This window comes from Engystomops pustulosus, chromosome 9, assembly GCF_040894005.1.
Source record: "Engystomops pustulosus chromosome 9, aEngPut4.maternal, whole genome shotgun sequence".
Lineage (NCBI taxonomy): Eukaryota > Metazoa > Chordata > Amphibia > Anura > Leptodactylidae > Engystomops > Engystomops pustulosus.
This window is the reverse complement of record NC_092419.1, coordinates 73,335,821-73,350,956: the sequence shown is the minus strand read 5'-3', so window position 1 is coordinate 73,350,956 and position 15,136 is coordinate 73,335,821.

Sequence of the window (15,136 nt, the reverse complement as noted above, 5' to 3'; positions counted from 1 at the left end):
GAAAATGAGTTAGGAGACACAATAACGGTGTTTCTACATTAAGCTAGTGTGTCTCTTTTAGATCGGAGTTGAATAGCCCCCTAGCTCATTCAGCAATAAAGATAATCACGATCTTAGCTCTTTTAGCAAGAAATGCATGGAAAACAGTGTGCGTCTTATCATTGAGGTTGTCTTGTTGGGAAAATGAGTTAGGAGACAAAATAACGGTGTTTCTACATTAAGTTATTGTGTCTCTTTTAGATCGGAGTTGAATTAGCCCCCTAGCTCATTCAGCAACAGAGATAATCACAATCTTAGCTCTTTTAGCAAGAAATGCATGGAAAACAGTGTGCGTCTTATCATTGAGGTTGTCTTGTTAGGAAAATGAGTTAGGAGACACAATAACGGTGTTTCTACATTAAGCTAGTGTGTCTCTTTTAGATCAGAGTTGAGTAACCCCCTAGCTGATTCAGCAACAGAGATAGCAAGAAATGCATGGAAAACAGTGTGAGTCTTATCATTGAGGTTGTCTTGTTAGGAAAATGAGTTAGGAGACAAAATAACGGTGTTTCTACATTAAGTTAGTATGTCTCTTTTAGATCGGAGTTGAATTAGCCCCCTAGCTAATTCAGAAACAGAGATAATCACGATCTTAGCTCTTTTAGCAAGAAATGCATGGAAAACAGTGTGCGTCTTATCATTGAGGTTGTCTTGTTAGGAAAATGAGTTAGGAGACAAAATAACGGTGTTTCTACATTAAGTTAGTGTGTCTCTTTTAGATCGGAGTTGAATAGCCCCCTAGCTCATTCAGCAACAGAGATAATCACGATCTTAGCTCTTTTAGCAAGAAATGCATGGAAAACAGTGTTCGTCTTATCATTGAGGTTGTCTTGTTAGGAAAATGAGTTAGGAGACACAATAACGGTGTTTCTACATTAAGCTAGTGTGTCTCTTTTAGATCGGAGTTGAATAGCCCCCTAGCTCATTCAGCAATAAAGATAATCACTATCTTAGCTCTTTTAGCAAGAAATGCATGGAAAACAGTGTGCGTCTTATCATTGAGGTTGTCTTGTTGGGAAAATGAGTTAGGAGACAAAATAACGGTGTTTCTACATTAAGTTATTGTGTCTCTTTTAGATCGGAGTTGAATTAGCCCCCTAGCTCATTCAGCAACAGAGATAATCACAATCTTAGCTCTTTTAGCAAGAAATGCATGGAAAACAGTGTGCGTCTTATCATTGAGGTTGTCTTGTTAGGAAAATGAGTTAGGAGACACAATAACGGTGTTTCTACATTAAGTTAGTGTGTCTCTTTTAGATCAGAGTTGAATAGCCCCCTAGCTCATTCAGCAACAGAGATAATCACGATCTTAGCTCTTTTAGCAAGAAATGCATGGAAAACAGTGTTCGTCTTATCATTGAGGTTGTCTTGTTAGGAAAATGAGTTAGGAGACAAAATAACGGTGTTTCTACATTAAGTTAGTGTGTCTCTTTTAGATCGGAGTTGAATTAGCCCCCTAGCTCATTCAGCAACAGAGATAATCACGATCTTAGCTCTTTTAGCAAGAAATGCATGGAAAACAGTGTGCGTCTTATCATTGAGGTTGTCTTGTTAGGAAAATGAGTTAGGAGACAAAATAACGGTGTTTAAACATTAAGTTAGTGTGTCTCTTTTAGATCAGAGTTGAATAGCCCCCTAGCTGATTCAGCAACAGAGATAGCAAGAAATGCATAAAAAAAACAGTGTTCGTCTTATCATTGAGGTTGTCTTGTTAGGAAAATGAGTTAGGATACAAAATAACGGTGTTTCTACATTAAGTTAGTGTGTCTCTTTTAGATCGGAGTTGAATTAGCCCCCTAGCTCATTCAGCAACAGAGATAATCACGATCTTAGCTCTTTTAGCAAGAAATGCATGGAAAACAGTGTGCGTCTTATCATTGAGGTTGTCTTGTTAGGAAAATGAGTTAGGAGACAAAATAACGGTGTTTCTACATTAAGTTAGTGTGTCTCTTTTAGATCGGAGTTGAATAGCCCCCTAGCTCATTCAGCAACAGAGATAATCACGATCTTAGCTCTTTTAGCAAGAAATGCATGGAAAACAGTGTTTGTCTTATCATTGAGGTTGTCTTGTTAGGAAAATGAGTTAGGAGAAAAAATAACGGTGTTTCTACATTAAGTTAGTGTGTCTCTTTTAGATCGGAGTTGAATTAGCCCCCAAGATCATTCAGCAACAGAGATAATCACGATCTTAGCTCTTTTAGCAAGAAATTCATGGAAAACAGTGTGCGTCTTATCATTGAGGTTGTCTTGTTAGGAAAATGAGTTAGGAGACAAAATAACGGTGTTTCTACATTAAGTTAGTGTGTCTCTTTTAGATCGGAGTTGAATTAGCCCCCTAGCTCATTCAGCAACAGAGATAATCACTATCTTAGCTCTTTTAGCAAGAAATGCATGGAAAACAGTGTTCGTCTTATCATTGAGGTTGTCTTGTTAGGAAAATGAGTTAGGAGACAAAATAACGGTGTTTCTACATTAAGTTAGTGTGTCTCTTTTAGATCGGAGTTGAATTAGCCCCCTAGCTCATTCAGCAACAGAGATAATCACGATCTTAGCTCTTTCAGCAAGAAATGCATGGAAAACAGTGTGCGTCTTATCATTGAGGTTGTCTTGTTAGGAAAATGAGTAAGGAGACAAAATAACGGTGTTTCTACATTAAGTTAGTGTGTCTCTTTTAGATCGGAGTTGAATTAGCCCCCTAGCTCATTCAGCAACAGAGATAATCACGATCTTAGCTCTTTTAGCAAGAATGCATGGAAAACAGTGTGAGTCTTATCATTGAGGTTGTCTTGTTAGGAAAATGAGTTAGGAGACAAAATAACGGTGTTTCTACATTAAGTTAGTGTGTCTCTTTTAGATCAGAGTTGAATAACCCCCTAGCTGATTCAGCAACAGAGATAGCAAGAAATGCATGGAAAACAGTGTGAGTCTTATCATTGAGGTTGTCTTGTTAGGAAAATGAGTTAGGAGACAAAATAACGGTGTTTCTACATTAAGTTAGTATGTCTCTTTTAGATCGGAGTTGAATTAGCCCCCTAGCTAATTCAGAAACAGAGATAATCACGATCTTAGCTCTTTTAGCAAGAAATGCATGGAAAACAGTGTGCGTCTTATCATTGAGGTTGTCTTGTTAGGAAAATGAGTTAGGAGACAAAATAACGGTGTTTCTACATTAAGTTAGTGTGTCTCTTTTAGATCGGAGTTGAATAGCCCCCTAGCTCATTCAGCAACAGAGATAATCACGATCTTAGCTCTTTTAGCAAGAAATGCATGGAAAACAGTGTTCGTCTTATCATTGAGGTTGTCTTGTTAGGAAAATGAGTTAGGAGACACAATAACGGTGTTTCTACATTAAGCTAGTGTGTCTCTTTTAGATCGGAGTTGAATAGCCCCCTAGCTCATTCAGCAATAAAGATAATCACTATCTTAGCTCTTTTAGCAAGAAATGCATGGAAAACAGTGTGCGTCTTATCATTGAGGTTGTCTTGTTAGGAAAATGAGTTAGGAGACAAAATAACGGTGTTTCTACATTAAGTTAGTGTGTCTCTTTTAGATCAGAGTTGAATAGCCCCCTAGCTGATTCAGCAACAGAGATAATCACGATCTTAGCTCTTTTAGCAAGAAATTCATGGAAAACAGTGTGCGTCTTATCATTGAGGTTGTCTTGTTAGGAAAATGAGTTAGGAGACAAAATAACGGTGTTTCTACATTAAGTTAGTGTGTCTCTTTTAGATCGGAGTTGAATTAGCCCCCTAGCTCATTCAGCAACAGAGATAATCACGATCTTAGCTCTTTCAGCAAGAAATGCATGGAAAACAGTGTTCGTCTTATCATTGAGGTTGTCTTGTTAGGAAAATGAGTTAGGAGACAAAATAACGGTGTTTCTACATTAAGTTAGTGTGTCTCTTTTAGATCGGAGTTGAATAGCCCCCTAGCTCATTCAGCAACAGAGATAATCACGATCTTAGCTCTTTTAGCAAGAAATGCATGGAAAACAGTGTTCGTCTTATCATTGAGGTTGTCTTGTTAGGAAAATGAGTTAGGAGACACAATAACGGTGTTTCTACATTAAGCTAGTGTGTCTCTTTTAGATCGGAGTTGAATAGCCCCCTAGCTCATTCAGCAATAAAGATAATCACTATCTTAGCTCTTTTAGCAAGAAATGCATGGAAAACAGTGTGCGTCTTATCATTGAGGTTGTCTTGTTGGGAAAATGAGTTAGGAGACAAAATAACGGTGTTTCTACATTAAGTTATTGTGTCTCTTTTAGATCGGAGTTGAATTATCCCCCTAGCTCATTCAGCAACAGAGATAATCACAATCTTAGCTCTTTTAGCAAGAAATGCATGGAAAACAGTGTGCGTCTTATCATTGAGGTTGTCTTGTTAGGAAAATGAGTTAGGAGACACAATAACGGTGTTTCTACATTAAGTTAGTGTGTCTCTTTTAGATCAGAGTTGAATAGCCCCCTAGCTCATTCAGCAACAGAGATAATCACGATCTTAGCTCTTTTAGCAAGAAATGCATGGAAAACAGTGTTCGTCTTATCATTGAGGTTGTCTTGTTAGGAAAATGAGTTAGGAGACAAAATAACGGTGTTTCTACATTAAGTTAGTGTGTCTCTTTTAGATCGGAGTTGAATTAGCCCCCTAGCTCATTCAGCAACAGAGATAATCACAATCTTAGCTCTTTTAGCAAGAAATGCATGGAAAACAGTGTGCGTCTTATCATTGAGGTTGTCTTGTTAGGAAAATGAGTTAGGAGACAAAATAACGGTGTTTCTACATTAAGTTAGTGTGTCTCTTTTAGATCAGAGTTGAATAGCCCCCTAGCTGATTCAGCAACAGAGATAGCAAGAAATGCATAAAAAAAACAGTGTTCGTCTTATCATTGAGGTTGTCTTGTTAGGAAAATGAGTTAGGATACAAAATAACGGTGTTTCTACATTAAGTTAGTGTGTCTCTTTTAGATCGGAGTTGAATTAGCCCCATAGCTCATCAGCAACAGAGATAATCACGATCTTAGCTCTTTTAGCAAGAAATGCATGGAAAACAGTGTGCGTCTTATCATTGAGGTTGTCTTGTTAGGAAAATGAGTTAGGAGACAAAATAACGGTGTTTCTACATTAAGTTAGTGTGTCTCTTTTAGATCGGAGTTGAATAGCCCCCTAGCTCATTCAGCAACAGAGATAATCACGATCTTAGCTCTTTTAGCAAGAAATGCATGGAAAACAGTGTTTGTCTTATCATTGAGGTTGTCTTGTTAGGAAAATGAGTTAGGAGAAAAAATAACGGTGTTTCTACATTAAGTTAGTGTGTCTCTTTTAGATCGGAGTTGAATTAGCCCCCAAGATCATTCAGCAACAGAGATAATCACGATCTTAGCTCTTTTAGCAAGAAATTCATGGAAAACAGTGTGCGTCTTATCATTGAGGTTGTCTTGTTAGGAAAATGAGTTAGGAGACAAAATAACGGTGTTTCTTCATTCAGTTAGTGTGTCTCTTTTAGATCGGAGTTGAATAGCCCCCTAGCTCATTCAGCAACAGAGATAATCACGATCTTAGCTCTTTTAGCAAGAAATGCATGGAAAACAGTGTGCGTCTTATCATTGAGGTTGTCTTGTTAGGAAAATGAGTTAGGAGACAAAATAACGGTGTTTCTACATTAAGTTAGTGTGTCTCTTTTAGATCGGAGTTGAATTAGCCCCCTAGCTCATTCAGCAACAGAGATAATCACTATCTTAGCTCTTTTAGCAAGAAATGCATGGAAAACAGTGTTCGTCTTATCATTGAGGTTGTCTTGTTAGGAAAATGAGTTAGGAGACAAAATAACGGTGTTTCTACATTAAGTTAGTGTGTCTCTTTTAGATCGGAGTTGAATTAGCCCCCTAGCTCATTCAGCAACAGAGATAATCACGATCTTAGCTCTTTCAGCAAGAAATGCATGGAAAACAGTGTGCGTCTTATCATTGAGGTTGTCTTGTTAGGAAAATGAGTTAGGAGACAAAATAACGGTGTTTCTACATTAAGTTAGTGTGTCTCTTTTAGATCGGAGTTGAATTAGCCCCCTAGCTCATTCAGCAACAGAGATAATCACGATCTTAGCTCTTTTAGCAAGAATGCATGGAAAACAGTGTGAGTCTTATCATTGAGGTTGTCTTGCTAGGAAAATGAGTTAGGAGACAAAATAACGGTGTTTCTACATTAAGTTAGTGTGTCTCTTTTAGATCAGAGTTGAATAACCCCCTAGCTGATTCAGCAACAGAGATAGCAAGAAATGCATGGAAAACAGTGTGAGTCTTATCATTGAGGTTGTCTTGTTAGGAAAATGAGTTAGGAGACAAAATAACGGTGTTTCTACATTAAGTTAGTATGTCTCTTTTAGATCGGAGTTGAATTAGCCCCCTAGCTAATTCAGAAACAGAGATAATCACGATCTTAGCTCTTTTAGCAAGAAATGCATGGAAAACAGTGTGCGTCTTATCATTGAGGTTGTCTTGTTAGGAAAATGAGTTAGGAGACAAAATAACGGTGTTTCTACATTAAGTTAGTGTGTCTCTTTTAGATCGGAGTTGAATAGCCCCCTAGCTCATTCAGCAACAGAGATAATCACGATCTTAGCTCTTTTAGCAAGAAATGCATGGAAAACAGTGTTCGTCTTATCATTGAGGTTGTCTTGTTAGGAAAATGAGTTAGGAGACACAATAACGGTGTTTCTACATTAAGCTAGTGTGTCTCTTTTAGATCGGAGTTGAATAGCCCCCTAGCTCATTCAGCAATAAAGATAATCACTATCTTAGCTCTTTTAGCAAGAAATGCATGGAAAACAGTGTGCGTCTTATCATTGAGGTTGTCTTGTTAGGAAAATGAGTTAGGAGACAAAATAACGGTGTTTCTACATTAAGTTAGTGTGTCTCTTTTAGATCAGAGTTGAATAGCCCCCTAGCTCATTCAGCAACAGAGATAATCACGATCTTAGCTCTTTTAGCAAGAAATGCATGGAAAACAGTGTGCGTCTTATCATTGAGGTTGTCTTGTTAGGAAAATGAGTTAGGAGACAAAATAACGGTGTTTCTACATTAAGTTAGTGTGTCTCTTTTAGATCGGATTTGAATTAGCCCCCTAGCTCATTCAGCAACAGAGATAATCACGATCTTAGCTCTTTTAGCAAGAAATGCATGGAAAACAGTGTGCGTCTTATCATTGAGGTTGTCTTGTTAGGAAAATGAGTTAGGAGAAAAAATAACGGTGTTTCTACAATAAGTTAGTGTGTCTCTTTTAGATCGGAGTTAAATTAGCCCCCTAGCTCAATCAGCAACAGAGATAATCACGATCTTAGCTCTTTTAGCAAGAAATGCATGGAAAACAGTGTACGTCTTATCATTGAGGTTGTCTTGTTAGGAAAATGAGTTAGGAGACAAAATAACGGTGTTTCTACATTAAGTTAGTGTGTCTCTTTTAGATCGGAGTTGAATTAGCCCCCAAGATCATTCAGCAACAGAGATAATCACGATCTTAGCTCTTTTAGCAAGAAATTCATGGAAAACAGTGTGCGTCTTATCATTGAGGTTGTCTTGTTAGGAAAATGAGTTAGGAGACAAAATAACGGTGTTTCTTCATTCAGTTAGTGTGTCTCTTTTAGATCGGAGTTGAATAGCCCCCTAGCTCATTCAGCAACAGAGATAATCACGATCTTAGCTCTTTTAGCAAGAAATGCATGGAAAACAGTGTGCGTCTTATCATTGAGGTTGTCTTGTTAGGAAAATGAGTTAGGAGACAAAATAACGGTGTTTCTACATTAAGTTAGTGTGTCTCTTTTAGATCGGAGTTGAATTAGCCCCCTAGCTCATTCAGCAACAGAGATAATCACGATCTTAGCTCTTTTAGCAAGAAATGCATGGAAAACAGTGTTCGTCTTATCATTGAGGTTGTCTTGTTAGGAAAATGAGTTAGGAGACAAAATAACGGTGTTTCTACATTAAGTTAGTGTGTCTCTTTTAGATCGGAGTTGAATTAGCCCCCTAGCTCATTCAGCAACAGAGATAATCACGATCTTAGCTCTTTCAGCAAGAAATGCATGGAAAACAGTGTGCGTCTTATCATTGAGGTTGTCTTGTTAGGAAAATGAGTTAGGAGACAAAATAACGGTGTTTCTACATTAAGTTAGTGTGTCTCTTTTAGATCGGAGTTGAATTAGCCCCCTAGCTCATTCAGCAACAGAGATAATCACGATCTTAGCTCTTTTAGCAAGAATGCATGGAAAACAGTGTGAGTCTTATCATTGAGGTTGTCTTGCTAGGAAAATGAGTTAGGAGACAAAATAACGGTGTTTCTACATTAAGTTAGTGTGTCTCTTTTAGATCAGAGTTGAATAACCCCCTAGCTGATTCAGCAACAGAGATAGCAAGAAATGCATGGAAAACAGTGTGAGTCTTATCATTGAGGTTGTCTTGTTAGGAAAATGAGTTAGGAGACAAAATAACGGTGTTTCTACATTAAGTTAGTATGTCTCTTTTAGATCAGAGTTGAATTAGCCCCCTAGCTAATTCAGAAACAGAGATAATCACGATCTTAGCTCTTTTAGCAAGAAATGCATGGAAAACAGTGTGCGTCTTATCATTGAGGTTGTCTTGTTAGGAAAATGAGTTAGGAGACAAAATAACGGTGTTTCTACATTAAGTTAGTGTGTCTCTTTTAGATCGGAGTTGAATAGCCCCCTAGCTCATTCAGCAACAGAGATAATCACGATCTTAGCTCTTTTAGCAAGAAATGCATGGAAAACAGTGTGCGTCTTATCATTGAGGTTGTCTTGTTAGGAAAATGAGTTAGGAGACACAATAACGGTGTTTCTACATTAAGCTAGTGTGTCTCTTTTAGATCGGAGTTGAATAGCCCCCTAGCTCATTCAGCAATAAAGATAATCACTATCTTAGCTCTTTTAGCAAGAAATGCATGGAAAACAGTGTGCGTCTTATCATTGAGGTTGTCTTGTTAGGAAAATGAGTTAGGAGACAAAATAACGGTGTTTCTACATTAAGTTAGTGTGTCTCTTTTAGATCAGAGTTGAATAGCCCCCTAGCTCATTCAGCAACAGAGATAATCACGATCTTAGCTCTTTTAGCAAGAAATGCATGGAAAACAGTGTGCGTCTTATCATTGAGGTTGTCTTGTTAGGAAAATGAGTTAGGAGACAAAATAACGGTGTTTCTACATTAAGTTAGTGTGTCTCTTTTAGATCGGATTTGAATTAGCCCCCTAGCTCATTCAGCAACAGAGATAATCACGATCTTAGCTCTTTTAGCAAGAAATGCATGGAAAACAGTGTGCGTCTTATCATTGAGGTTGTCTTGTTAGGAAAATGAGTTAGGAGAAAAAATAACGGTGTTTCTACAATAAGTTAGTGTGTCTCTTTTAGATCGGAGTTAAATTAGCCCCCTAGCTCAATCAGCAACAGAGATAATCACGATCTTAGCTCTTTTAGCAAGAAATGCATGGAAAACAGTGTACGTCTTATCATTGAGGTTGTCTTGTTAGGAAAATGAGTTAGGAGACAAAATAACGGTGTTTCTACATTAAGTTAGTGTGTCTCTTTTAGATCGGAGTTGAATTAGCCCCCTAGCTCATTCAGCAACAGAGATAATCACGATCTTAGCTCTTTCAGCAAGAAATGCATGGAAAACAGTGTTCGTCTTATCATTGAGGTTGTCTTGTTAGGAAAATGAGTTAGGAGACAAAATAACGGTGTTTCTACATTAAGTTAGTGTGTCTCTTTTAGATCGGAGTTGAATTAGCCCCCTAGCTCATTCAGCAACAGAGATAATCACAATCTTAGCTCTTTTAGCAAGAAATGCATGGAAAACAGTGTGCGTCTTATCATTGAGGTTGTCTTGTTAGGAAAATGAGTTAGGAGACACAATAACGGTGTTTCTACATTAAGTTAGTGTGTCTCTTTTAGATCAGAGTTGAATAGCCCCCTAGCTCATTCAGCAACAGAGATAATCACGATCTTAGCTCTTTTAGCAAGAAATGCATGGAAAACAGTGTTCGTCTTATCATTGAGGTTGTCTTGTTAGGAAAATGAGTTAGGAGACAAAATAACGGTGTTTCTACATTAAGTTAGTGTGTCTCTTTTAGATCGGAGTTGAATTAGCCCCCTAGCTCATTCAGCAACAGAGATAATCACGATCTTAGCTCTTTTAGCAAGAAATGCATGGAAAACAGTGTGCGTCTTATCATTGAGGTTGTCTTGTTAGGAAAATGAGTTAGGAGACAAAATAACGGTGTTTCTACATTAAGTTAGTGTGTCTCTTTTAGATCAGAGTTGAATAGCCCCCTAGCTGATTCAGCAACAGAGATAGCAAGAAATGCATAAAAAAAACAGTGTTCGTCTTATCATTGAGGTTGTCTTGTTAGGAAAATGAGTTAGGATACAAAATAACGGTGTTTCTACATTAAGTTAGTGTGTCTCTTTTAGATCGGAGTTGAATTAGCCCCCTAGCTCATCAGCAACAGAGATAATCACGATCTTAGCTCTTTTAGCAAGAAATGCATGGAAAACAGTGTGCGTCTTATCATTGAGGTTGTCTTGTTAGGAAAATGAGTTAGGAGACAAAATAACGGTGTTTCTACAGTAAGTTAGTGTGTCTCTTTTAGATCGGAGTTGAATAGCCCCCTAGCTCATTCAGCAACAGAGATAATCACGATCTTAGCTCTTTTAGCAAGAAATGCATGGAAAACAGTGTTTGTCTTATCATTGAGGTTGTCTTGTTAGGAAAATGAGTTAGGAGAAAAAATAACGGTGTTTCTACATTAAGTTAGTGTGTCTCTTTTAGATAGGAGTTGAATTAGCCCCCAAGATCATTCAGCAACAGAGATAATCACGATCTTAGCTCTTTTAGCAAGAAATTCATGGAAAACAGTGTGCGTCTTATCATTGAGGTTGTCTTGTTAGGAAAATGAGTTAGGAGACAAAATAACGGTGTTTCTTCATTCAGTTAGTGTGTCTCTTTTAGATCGGAGTTGAATAGCCCCCTAGCTCATTCAGCAACAGAGATAATCACGATCTTAGCTCTTTTAGCAAGAAATGCATGGAAAACAGTGTGCGTCTTATCATTGAGGTTGTCTTGTTAGGAAAATGAGTTAGGAGACAAAATAACGGTGTTTCTACATTAAGTTAGTGTGTCTCTTTTAGATCGGAGTTGAATTAGCCCCCTAGCTCATTCAGCAACAGAGATAATCACTATCTTAGCTCTTTTAGCAAGAAATGCATGGAAAACAGTGTTCGTCTTATCATTGAGGTTGTCTTGTTAGGAAAATGAGTTAGGAGACAAAATAACGGTGTTTCTACATTAAGTTAGTGTGTCTCTTTTAGATCGGAGTTGAATTAGCCCCCTAGCTCATTCAGCAACAGAGATAATCACGATCTTAGCTCTTTCAGCAAGAAATGCATGGAAAACAGTGTGCGTCTTATCATTGAGGTTGTCTTGTTAGGAAAATGAGTTAGGAGACAAAATAACGGTGTTTCTACACTAAGTTAGTGTGTCTCTTTTAGATCGGAGTTGAATTAGCCCCCTAGCTCATTCAGCAACAGAGATAATCACGATCTTAGCTCTTTTAGCAAGAATGCATGGAAAACAGTGTGAGTCTTATCATTGAGGTTGTCTTGTTAGGAAAATGAGTTAGGAGACAAAATAACGGTGTTTCTACATTAAGTTAGTGTGTCTCTTTTAGATCAGAGTTGAATAACCCCCTAGCTGATTCAGCAACAGAGATAGCAAGAAATGCATGGAAAACAGTGTGAGTCTTATCATTGAGGTTGTCTTGTTAGGAAAATGAGTTAGGAGACAAAATAACGGTGTTTCTACATTAAGTTAGTATGTCTCTTTTAGATCGGAGTTGAATTAGCCCCCTAGCTAATTCAGAAACAGAGATAATCACGATCTTAGCTCTTTTAGCAAGAAATGCATGGAAAACAGTGTGCGTCTTATCATTGAGGTTGTCTTGTTAGGAAAATGAGTTAGGAGACAAAATAACGGTGTTTCTACATTAAGTTAGTGTGTCTCTTTTAGATCGGAGTTGAATAGCCCCCTAGCTCATTCAGCAACAGAGATAATCACGATCTTAGCTCTTTTAGCAAGAAATGCATGGAAAACAGTGTTCGTCTTATCATTGAGGTTGTCTTGTTAGGAAAATGAGTTAGGAGACACAATAACGGTGTTTCTACATTAAGCTAGTGTGTCTCTTTTAGATCGGAGTTGAATAGCCCCCTAGCTCATTCAGCAATAAAGATAATCACTATCTTAGCTCTTTTAGCAAGAAATGCATGGAAAACAGTGTGCGTCTTATCATTGAGGTTGTCTTGTTAGGAAAATGAGTTAGGAGACAAAATAACGGTGTTTCTACATTAAGTTAGTGTGTCTCTTTTAGATCAGAGTTGAATAGCCCCCTAGCTGATTCAGCAACAGAGATAATCACGATCTTAGCTCTTTTAGCAAGAAATTCATGGAAAACAGTGTGCGTCTTATCATTGAGGTTGTCTTGTTAGGAAAATGAGTTAGGAGACAAAATAACGGTGTTTCTACATTAAGTTAGTGTGTCTCTTTTAGATCGGAGTTGAATTAGCCCCCTAGCTCATTCAGCAACAGAGATAATCACGATCTTAGCTCTTTCAGCAAGAAATGCATGGAAAACAGTGTTCGTCTTATCATTGAGGTTGTCTTGTTAGGAAAATGAGTTAGGAGACAAAATAACGGTGTTTCTACATTAAGTTAGTGTGTCTCTTTTAGATCGGAGTTGAATAGCCCCCTAGCTCATTCAGCAACAGAGATAATCACGATCTTAGCTCTTTTAGCAAGAAATGCATGGAAAACAGTGTTCGTCTTATCATTGAGGTTGTCTTGTTAGGAAAATGAGTTAGGAGACACAATAACGGTGTTTCTACATTAAGCTAGTGTGTCTCTTTTAGATCGGAGTTGAATAGCCCCCTAGCTCATTCAGCAATAAAGATAATCACTATCTTAGCTCTTTTAGCAAGAAATGCATGGAAAACAGTGTGCGTCTTATCATTGAGGTTGTCTTGTTGGGAAAATGAGTTAGGAGACAAAATAACGGTGTTTCTACATTAAGTTATTGTGTCTCTTTTAGATCGGAGTTGAATTAGCCCCCTAGCTCATTCAGCAACAGAGATAATCACAATCTTAGCTCTTTTAGCAAGAAATGCATGGAAAACAGTGTGCGTCTTATCATTGAGGTTGTCTTGTTAGGAAAATGAGTTAGGAGACACAATAACGGTGTTTCTACATTAAGTTAGTGTGTCTCTTTTAGATCAGAGTTGAATAGCCCCCTAGCTCATTCAGCAACAGAGATAATCACGATCTTAGCTCTTTTAGCAAGAAATGCATGGAAAACAGTGTTCGTCTTATCATTGAGGTTGTCTTGTTAGGAAAATGAGTTAGGAGACAAAATAACGGTGTTTCTACATTAAGTTAGTGTGTCTCTTTTAGATCAGAGTTGAATAACCCCCTAGCTGATTCAGCAACAGAGATAGCAAGAAATGCATGGAAAACAGTGTGAGTCTTATCATTGAGGTTGTCTTGTTAGGAAAATGAGTTAGGAGACAAAATAACGGTGTTTCTACATTAAGTTAGTATGTCTCTTTTAGATCGGAGTTGAATTAGCCCCCTAGCTAATTCAGAAACAGAGATAATCACGATCTTAGCTCTTTTAGCAAGAAATGCATGGAAAACAGTGTTCGTCTTATCATTGAGGTTGTCTTGTTAGGAAAATGAGTTAGGAGACACAATAACGGTGTTTCTACATTAAGCTAGTGTGTCTCTTTTAGATCGGAGTTGAATAGCCCCCTAGCTCATTCAGCAATAAAGATAATCACTATCTTAGCTCTTTTAGCAAGAAATGCATGGAAAACAGTGTGCGTCTTATCATTGAGGTTGTCTTGTTAGGAAAATGAGTTAGGAGACAAAATAACGGTGTTTCTACATTAAGTTAGTGTGTCTCTTTTAGATCGGATTTGAATTAGCCCCCTAGCTCATTCAGCAACAGAGATAATGACGATCTTAGCTCTTTTAGCAAGAAATGCATGGAAAACAGTGTGCGTCTTATCATTGAGGTTGTCTTGTTAGGAAAATGAGTTAGGAGAAAAAATAACGGTGTTTCTACAATAAGTTAGTGTGTCTCTTTTAGATCGGAGTTAAATTAGCCCCCTAGCTCAATCAGCAACAGAAATAATCACGATCTTAGCTCTTTTAGCAAGAAATGCATGGAAAACAGTGTGCGTCTTATCATTGAGGTTGTCTTGTTAGGAAAATGAGTTAGGAGACAAAATAACGGTGTTTCTACATTAAGTTAGTGTGTCTCTTTTAGATCGGAGTTGAATAGCCCCCTAGCTCATTCAGCAACAGAGATAATCACGATCTTAGCTCTTTTATCAAGAAATGCATGGAAAACAGTGTACGTCTTATCATTGAGGTTGTCTTGTTAGGAAAATGAGTTAGGAGACAAAATAACGGTGTTTCTACATTAAGTTAGTGTGTCTCTTTTAGATCGGAGTTGAATAGCCCCCTAGCTCATTCAGCAACAGAGATAATCACGATCTTAGCTCTTTTAAAAGAAATGCATGGAAAACAGTGTGCGTCTTATCATTGAGGTTGTCTTGTTAGGAAAATGAGTTAGGAGACAAAATAACGGTGTTTCTACATTAAGTTAGTGTGTCTCTTTTAGATCGGAGTTGAATTAGCCCCCTAGCTCATTCAGCAACAGAGATAATCACGATCTTAGCTCTTTCAGCAAGAAATGCATGGAAAACAGTGTGCGTCTTATCATTGAGGTTGTCTTGTTAGGAAAATGAGTTAGGAGACAAAATAACGGTGTTTCTACATTAAGTTAGTGTGTCTCTTTTAGATCGGAGTTGAATTAGCCCCCTAGCTCATTCAGCAACAGAGATAATCACGATCTTAGCTTTTTTAGCAAGAATGCATGGAAAACAGTGTGAGTCTTATCATTGAGGTTGTCTTGTTAGGAAAATGAGTTAGGAGACAAAATAACGGTGTTTCTACATTAAGTTAGTGTGTCTCTTTTAGATCAGAG